We start from the raw sequence: 9,317 nt of genomic DNA on the forward strand, positions 1-9,317 counted from the left end.
TTGATTGATCGCTTTTAGTGGCAGATATATATGATATTACTAAAATTGGTAAATGGTGTATTGGACGATTCCCTTTTAGGTTCTGAGCAGAGTGATAAATGTAATGATTTTTCAATAATGATTGTATGTGTTTTTTTTGTGTCTCTACGATAAGTAGTCGAAATAATACTTTAATTTTCAGTAGTTTTTCTGGTGAGTAAGTGAATCGAATTGGTGCATTCGTGAGGTTAAAATTTAAAATTCTTAGTAGTTTTCAAAAGCGACAGGAAAATCGAAACCAAGGTGAGCAAGTGAGTACCACTATATGCTATACATTAGACTGAGTCGTCACTATAATGGATATGTCAAATTTGAATTCAATGATATAAAATCATTGTATACGAAAAACAATTTCCAGGCAGTCTGTCGACTGTCAGATTATATAAGTAGGTATATTTTATGACATAGTTGCTTCCTATTAAAGACATATTTTATTTTACTATTAGACATTACTCAACATTAGTAATACAGTACCTCAGTTAAATTATATTTTTCCGAAAAAAATAAATATAAAAATATCATTGTGTGCACTGTGTATAAAGTATAATAATATACTTTAAACGTTTCAATTACACCACGAAAAGTATTTTTAAATTACAACAAATTATTATCGATGAAATATGTCTTGCTCGGTGAAAAAACTTGAAGATTTAATACAAGGTTCCTCATAAATTGTTATTAGTGTAGGTAAGTTAAAAAAAAGAGCGTAAATCAACAATATTTTTTATGAACGTCGGTAGTTGGAATTTTGACAAAATTCATCAAAATCATGAAAGATTTGCAAATTCTCATCAGTTAAAGAATTTAAAATTTAATACAAGATTCTTCATAAGTTTTCCTACCAATAACTAAAAAAAGTTTACCAGAAATTAAAATGTATTTATTATGAGCGTTTGAAGATCATATTTTTTTGACATTGGTTATTTGATGTTAACCCATAAGTTAACGAATTCTAATCGAAAGATTTTTTTTATTTAGTTGCAATTCAAAAATAAATAGCCATAGATACGTATTAGATATTTTCACCAAATGGTTATTTCATCATTTTATCCATTGTATATTTAAAAATTTAAAAATATTTTTACTCTTTTTGAACTATTTATAGACATAATAGGTATTATTCAATTTTCAATTTATATTTTTTTTCTTTCTGTAATTAATATTAATATTGATAAAATATATTTTATCACTAAGCCTATAAGCCTGAAAATTTAAAACTAGGTTTCTCATAAATAGTTCATTCTGTAACAAAAAAATCTAAAAAATACATAAACACAATTAGTTTTAATAGATATTATTAATTCAAATTTTGACAAAATGTGATATTTAAATAACACAGGCTGACAGACCGTCTTCACTTAGAATCGTTTTTCGTATACAATATGATTTTAAATTAATTACCGTGGTGTCAAGATTTACTTTTAGACTAACCCTCACCACCACATGTCACGAAGTCTCATCAATGGATGGTCTCTTTACTCATCCCCCCCTGTCTGAATTGATGTATAATATAATTGTAATTATCAACCTGTATGTTACATTACCCTATTATTTTGTCTTTTCTATACTTATACTTTTATCACTTGTGCTTATTGTAAACCATTATATTACAAATTGTACAATTGTCTAGTTAAAAAATAAAAAAAAATTAATTACATTGGTTTCAAATTTAAAATATCCATCACAGCGACCCGCACGACACCCAATGTACAGCAGAGTGGATCCCAAATACCCACTTTTTTGTAATTAAAAGTATGTTTATATAAATTTAAAGATGTCGTCTTCAAATCAATATATAGTTTTCTTTATGGTTCATAATAGAATCAACAAAATACATAAATTCATTGCTTCACTCAGAATCTAAAAAACTCAAAAATCTATAATTAATGGTTCACTTATCTGTATCATCTAGATACACAGAATAAATAAATTTATTTATTGCAAGTTATTTTATTTATCTATTTTTTTAATTCCGTTATTTATCTTAATATTGGTAAGGTATAACTCATAGATATAGTATACAGTATTATTTTGTATACAAATATCACTCTTATTAGAATTGTGTTAGATGGGTTATCAGTAAATGGAAATTTGTATTCAATAGCGAATAAAACACTTATTAACTTGTATAGGCATAGCAATAAATTTGAATCGTTAATTTGATTAATCAATTTAAATAATAATAATTATATAAACTTGTTTATGATAATATACACTTTTTATCTTTAAATCTAATATATTTTATAGCTTAAAAAAAATCAAATTGTGCCTTCTAACTGAAAGTAGAGTCTACTAATTATAGTTTACTTTTACATCTCTCGGCAAAACTTTCAATAAGTGGTAGTAAAACGTCTAAGCTCTTTGTTCAAATAAAAATAATTAAACTCAACACAAACTAAAAAGAACAATGTAATATTATCTTAAGCGATAATTTAGAAACTATGCCGTTAACGCACAACTACCTATATATGATAATGAACAGCATATTGAAAAATGTTATTATAAAATGTTAGTGAAGTACTTAATTTGATATTTTTATTGAATCTGTAATAGTATAATATTGTAAATGTTTATTTTTTGATTAAATTAATTTAGCATTTAGCTCATAAATGTTCATATTATGTTAGTTATGTCTTTTATTTATTAAATATTCGGTATTTATTTTTTTTATAATAAAATGTTTTATAATTTATTAATTATACATTTTATATTTATGGAACTTAAAAAGGGTTCTATATTAGTCTTCTGTCTTACAATATTGACCAATACATGCGTAGTACGTATACTAGCTGCTCGTCATTTTTTTCTCAACTCACACTTTTGGACAACAAAAAAATCTCAAAAAAAAACACCTATTGTAGGTAAAATTCTAAAATCTACTATAAAGAAGTCATTAATTGTAATCTATATATTATATATAAATAATAAATGGATGTTTGTCTGTGTCTGTCCGTCTGTTAGTTAGCTAGAGCCTCAAAACTTAGGTACTGGATCGTTTTCAATAAAAGTTATATCAATAGATTCGGGCAGTGTTGTAAGCTTATTTTGTAACCCCTATATAGGTAGTTGAAGGGCAGCTCACACATTAGGTAATATATTTTGTGACTCACGAAAAAGAAATATATTGCTTGCTCATTTATAGAACTGTCATTGGTTACATAAAATTAGGTAGTAGCGCAATATGGCAAATATTTTTTTTTTTTATAAATATTTCTATATAAAAATATATCTTTGGCACAGGCAACGCTGGGCGGGCATCTAGTATTTTCAGAAAGATGGCTTAGTTCTGTAAGAGTAATAGAACATACTTCAAGTTGTCGCTGTACATACAATTTTTGGTAAATTTATCAAACTATATAGAGTAAAGTTCTTATAGGATATGCTACACTATGTGTCTGTGTCTTTCACCAAAGTTATTGTCTACTTTTGAAGCTTTTTTTACTGCATTAGGTGTCGTTTGACTGAAAAGTCGGTGATGGTAATATATTATCTTGAGAAATATTTTATTAAATTTTAATAAGGCGCCTTCACACGGTAGATGGATCGTAGATATATAATATTTACAGATTTATAAAACAAAATAACTGTTTTTTTTTCTCGGTAATTTGTCGCTTTCACATCGATTTAGTTGTGTTGTTTATCACAAAAACTCGCTTGATCGATTTCGTTATTGCAATTACAGCTGTATATACCTATGTTGTTGCAGCTATATCATAATAATACATTATATTATATTATCATTATCATTATAATATTATATGCGAACTTGCCAGCCGTCACTGACGCGGCAGCGTCAGCGGGGTCAGGTGGTTGGTAGGTAGGTAGATATAGGTATTATAGGTATGCGTATAACGCGTACGCGAGCTGATGACGGAGAGAAACCCAAAAGCTATTGATCAATTTGCCGTGTAGTTGAATAATTCATTTGGTACACTGTTGTTTTTGCGCGCAGCCAACGCAAACATTACAATTGCCGGATGTATATATAATATACGGAAAACAAAATTCCGTGACGCAAAACCCCCGATAACCTATATATATATGTATATTGTATAGGGATGGCCACAAGCGGGGAATACCGCCGGACTGGAACAGAGGGTTACACACGTCTCACACGATATCGAACGATTTTGAACTTGACACGCGCATTATAATCCGCAGGGCACATATTGCACACACACACACACAAAAATATTGTGTATATCGACATTTATATTTTATATACATAATAATATATTTACAATACACAAATAACACAATAATGTTATGTATTGTATATATCTATATATATAATATAATATATATATTTGATTATTATATTTACGGTATATACAATAGCTGTTACAATAAGAATTTGTGATAATAGAATAAAATTGATACGTCATGATTATTTGATGAGAGGAGTCACCCAGTGCAGGTAACACTACCCTTACTTGATGATTTTTTTTAACATATATTGTTATATTTTATAGATTGATCTCATTGAGAAGATCTCGACGCCATTTCCCTCTGAGCCTCCTGGGGGGGGGAGTCCCAGGAATTGTGAAAGTGGCAAGGTTTGAAATGAGGGGGTTGGTATGAGAAGGGAGTTTTGAGTGAAATAGTTTGTAAAAAGTGACTGCTTCTTCGTGGACTGTCTTAATTTTAATCAGGAGAATTTATAATTTTACGAAGGATGTTATGTTGGAAGGTTTGAATTTTATTAGTTTTGGATTTTTGGAATTTCCCCCTGCATATACATATATAAATATAATATTATATCTATATATATAAAAATTTCGTGTCACGATGTATGTTCGCGATAAACTCCGAAACTACCGAACGGATTTTGATAAAATTTGGTAACCATTTATAATAATATAATCCAACTTAAAAGATAGGCTAATTTAGAAAGGGAGAGGACCAACTCCGAGATGTGCTCAAACGGGAATTTTATGATTTCCGATGGAAATTTTTGTTTAACGGGCAACGAAGTGCATACAATATGTTATTATTTGTGTATCTCAAAAAAATTTATTAATTATTATTTGCCTACATATATACACACAACACGCGTGTATACTTTGAATTGGAGTTTGACTTAAAATATGACTCTAAAACCGCCGTCTGTCGCAAAATCGTATATTCAAGTCGGTTTGCGGTATTCGTATGACGTGCGCAATATTATGATATATCATAAGCGGATGTTATAGCGACGTGGTGTGTCAATATTGATAACGGTTTTATGGAAAATATTTGCACGTTTTCCCTGTAATTTCTCTTATTTTTTATAATGTATAATATAGGCACACATTTGTCTTGAGTAAACGTTTTCTCATTAACATCGATGTTGTTATTTTTAATTTTAATTTTTTTAGAAAATAATACTGATGGCCGTGGATTCAAGGAAGGAACTGTATTTATAAATCTATATCACAATTATAATTACAATAATAATAATAATTATAATATATGTTTTTAATAAATACGTAATAAAAAAAACAACATTGAAAATATTACTTAAAGAAATAAGAGATTAGGTTAGGTTAGAAAATTTAACAAATAATATGTGACCGGATTCTTTTGAGTATAAACTTTGTACTAATATACATCTCTATCATATTTTTGAAAATAGACTAGCATAGCTCGATTAAATAATAGTTTTCGCCTTTTCGGAATAAGTTACAGACTTACAGAAAATTATTTATTATTTCCAATACACGTGTACCCATTGTAGTTATTAGATAAATTCACACAAAAATTATTTTTTGATAAATTTGGTGTTCAATTTACAATACTAATATCTATATTATGTTTGTTTTCTTATATTGAGATATAAATACTGCTGTTGCTAAATTTCATAATATTATTTTCAAATACCTTTATGGTAAAATAAGTTTTAAAAATTAAAGAGAAGTTCAACATTAAAACATTTATATAAAATGTTAATACATTTCGATATATTAAGCAGTGATTTGTGTTTACTATTAAATGAATTATTTTTGATTTTGATTGGGAAAACCTAATAAGTACCAAATGTTTCATTCTATTGATTTGGCATTTAAATTTGTTCTGGATTATTCCTTTCGAATAACTCTAACTAATAGGCACTCTTACGACAATTATTGTAATTGCACACAAATTTTACCTTATAATATATAAGTATAAATGTATTATTTACTCTGATATTTACTATCACTAACTACAACACATATTTTCTCAAATTGTTAATATTATACATACATGTATATGTATTATGTATACCAACATGGATACATCAGTTATCAAATTATCAAACTTCATGTAATATATTGACAGATTGTAAATATAATAATATATAAAAAGCTTTAAATAATAAATAAATAATTTTAACGAGGTGAGCGAAGCGTGATGAGTAGGTATCCCACTCAAATTTTGTTTCTTGTTTGTAATATTTAAAAAAATATTTTACACAATACATTTTGAAATAGGTCACTTTGAGTGAATAATAATTTACATTGATCAGCAAGTTTCAAAAAATTAAAATATCAAGTACCTACCTATACTTCATTGACGTAATAAAAGCTCTTATAAAATTATACTCGAGAGGACACCACATATCGATTTTTTATTTCCGTCGGCCATATACACCATAATAAATGTGCGTTATCTGTTCTAGTACCAACACTGCTCTATGATATTAATATTCAAATTGATTTAACTATTGTCAAATTTTAATTTCAACAAGTTTTTTTTTTAGGAAATATTCTAACCAATGTAATTTTTCTCGATTATCTGTACTTGGAACATAAACTGTTATTGTATACTTGAAATATAATTTTTAAAAAAATACCAAAATAATATACACTTAATTAAATAAAAGTAATAATAATAATAGTTACATATTATATTTCATCTTAATATTTTAAGTAAGGCGATAAACTAATAATTGACTCCTGCAACGTTGATCAAAGGACAGTGACATAGTATATTATATATGGATTATGGACAAAAATAGTATGCTATTTAAAATGGCTGTACATGAAGAAAAAAAATAAAATCTATAAATAGCTACCTACCTTGTAATACATACACATTGGTAGATTATAATTTTTTATCCACAAAAATTGACATAATCGTGTAGGTACCTTTATGCCGGGGCGCATGAAAAATGTATTAATTTTACATGGTCCAATAAAATTTAATGGATCAATCATAGGCCACAAAATCATGTTTAAGAGACCATTAGCTATCCTCTATTGATTCGTAATATTTTTAGAGATTGTTCTTACAACCCAATATTAGTATACGGCTATAAGAATTATACGTACCTATAGATTATATAATTTCATGTTATTATTACATACTCATCATACATCGAATCAAAAATCTATGTAACCAGAATGATACTACAGTATTATAACATTATCAGAGGCCCTATTGTCAAAAAAATCTTAATGACAAGATATTTCGTGACTACCCTTTGGTGCTCTACATTCTTCAATTATTGAACTAACCATCTTGAAGGTAGACATTTCGTACTATACAATATACATTTATATATAGGTGCCTACCTCCTACGTGGTAATATGACGTATAAAATGTAAAATGTATTGGTAGTATTATATGTTACAGAATCAGTGATGTATTTAGGATTAGGACTAATTTGTTAAGAGGAATAAAAGGTTAATAACGCGTAAATAATAAAGCGTGTGAAAAAGTGAAAAAAAATCAATTCAAATAATAATTATTTATAATTATTAGTCAACTTTTAATTGATATACTCATTTCTGTTTTTCTTTATAGATTTATCAATATTATCGTCATGCTTAATTTGTAATGTTAAATTAAATTTCCAGTAAAGTAAATATGCCCTAAAATTAAAATAACTTCTATTAATAATCAGTTTATTTAGGACGATAATAATCTAACCTTCTCGGCTCATTTATAGGAATAATTCTGAGATAATAGTCTTAACTCGTTTCTTATAAGAAAAAGTATGGGTTATTTTTATTGGTATCTTTATGATGTATATTAGGGCACAGCCATTTGCGGTAATATTGTATTGGTTGTAGGTAGTGATGTACATTTTCATGAACATTTTGAAAATGTTATAATTTATCATAATATTATTTCTTATCAAATAAATCTTTTGATATTATATAGTTGTAGTATGTTTAACCTTCATAATTATATTTTAAAATATGTACTTTTATTACTATTTACCCATTTTAATATAATGTTGGTATTATTCTAATAAACATAATATAGTAAATTGAAAATACAAATCATTAAATACATATAATATATACTATATCAATATATAATATTTAACTCGGTAATAAATGTGCATTTTTATGTTTTATTAAAAATGTTGTATTCTTACTTCAGTATTAATTATGAGTGTATAATCGTTTTGTTACAATTATTGATTTTTCAATTTTTAGCGGAGGTAATTTATTGTTTGACTCTGACGTATACTTGTTACAATGTAAATAAAAATGAAACAGTAATTTTATAAAGTATTTAAATATATTTAAACTTAAAAATTAATTAATTTAAGAAAAGTACAAAAAAAACAAATTTTCAAAATGTTCAGTTTTTCAAAGAAAGTTGATCATTTTTAGAAATTTTCAATGAAAAAAAAAATTTCAATTGAAAATTTTTAAGCTTACATCTCTAGTTGTAGGTATAATCAGTTATGAATGTGTTCATTATTTTTTTTTATCACAGCCACCACACAACATCCAAGGAACATTGATAAAACAACGAATTTTTGATAAAATGTGAATTTCAATAATACAAATTTATATAAATGATAGATAAAAAAAATAGGTCATAGATAGATAAATAATATGATAGATGGATATAATATCTCCTAAATTTTCAATTAAATACGCCTCTGTACATCAACTATATAACTATAAAATCAATACCAACGATATTCTTAGCTAGGTATCATAGTTTATTCATGTATTTACTTTAATTAAGTTTTCAAGATATATATTTGTGTATTCTGTAGGTAATTTTGAGCCATATAATACTTATATTTTCAATATATTGTACACTTAGGTAAAATAAAATAAACTAGGTAAGTATAAGTAATTATCAAATAGCAAATAAGTAATTAAGTAGTTAACATTTAAATAATTAGGTAAAACTTGGTTTAACTTGAATTGTATATTAATTTAAAGAATATAAATAAATCCAATCTATTTAATGTTACCGGGAATAACGATACCGCCTTGTAGAATCAACCAAATTTCATAACTTTTTATTTTTTAATTTGCTAGAGGATAATTTTCTACATTCGATCTCTG

The sequence above is a fragment of the Acyrthosiphon pisum genome, chromosome A3 (assembly GCF_005508785.2).
Source record: "Acyrthosiphon pisum isolate AL4f chromosome A3, pea_aphid_22Mar2018_4r6ur, whole genome shotgun sequence".
Lineage (NCBI taxonomy): Eukaryota > Metazoa > Arthropoda > Insecta > Hemiptera > Aphididae > Acyrthosiphon > Acyrthosiphon pisum.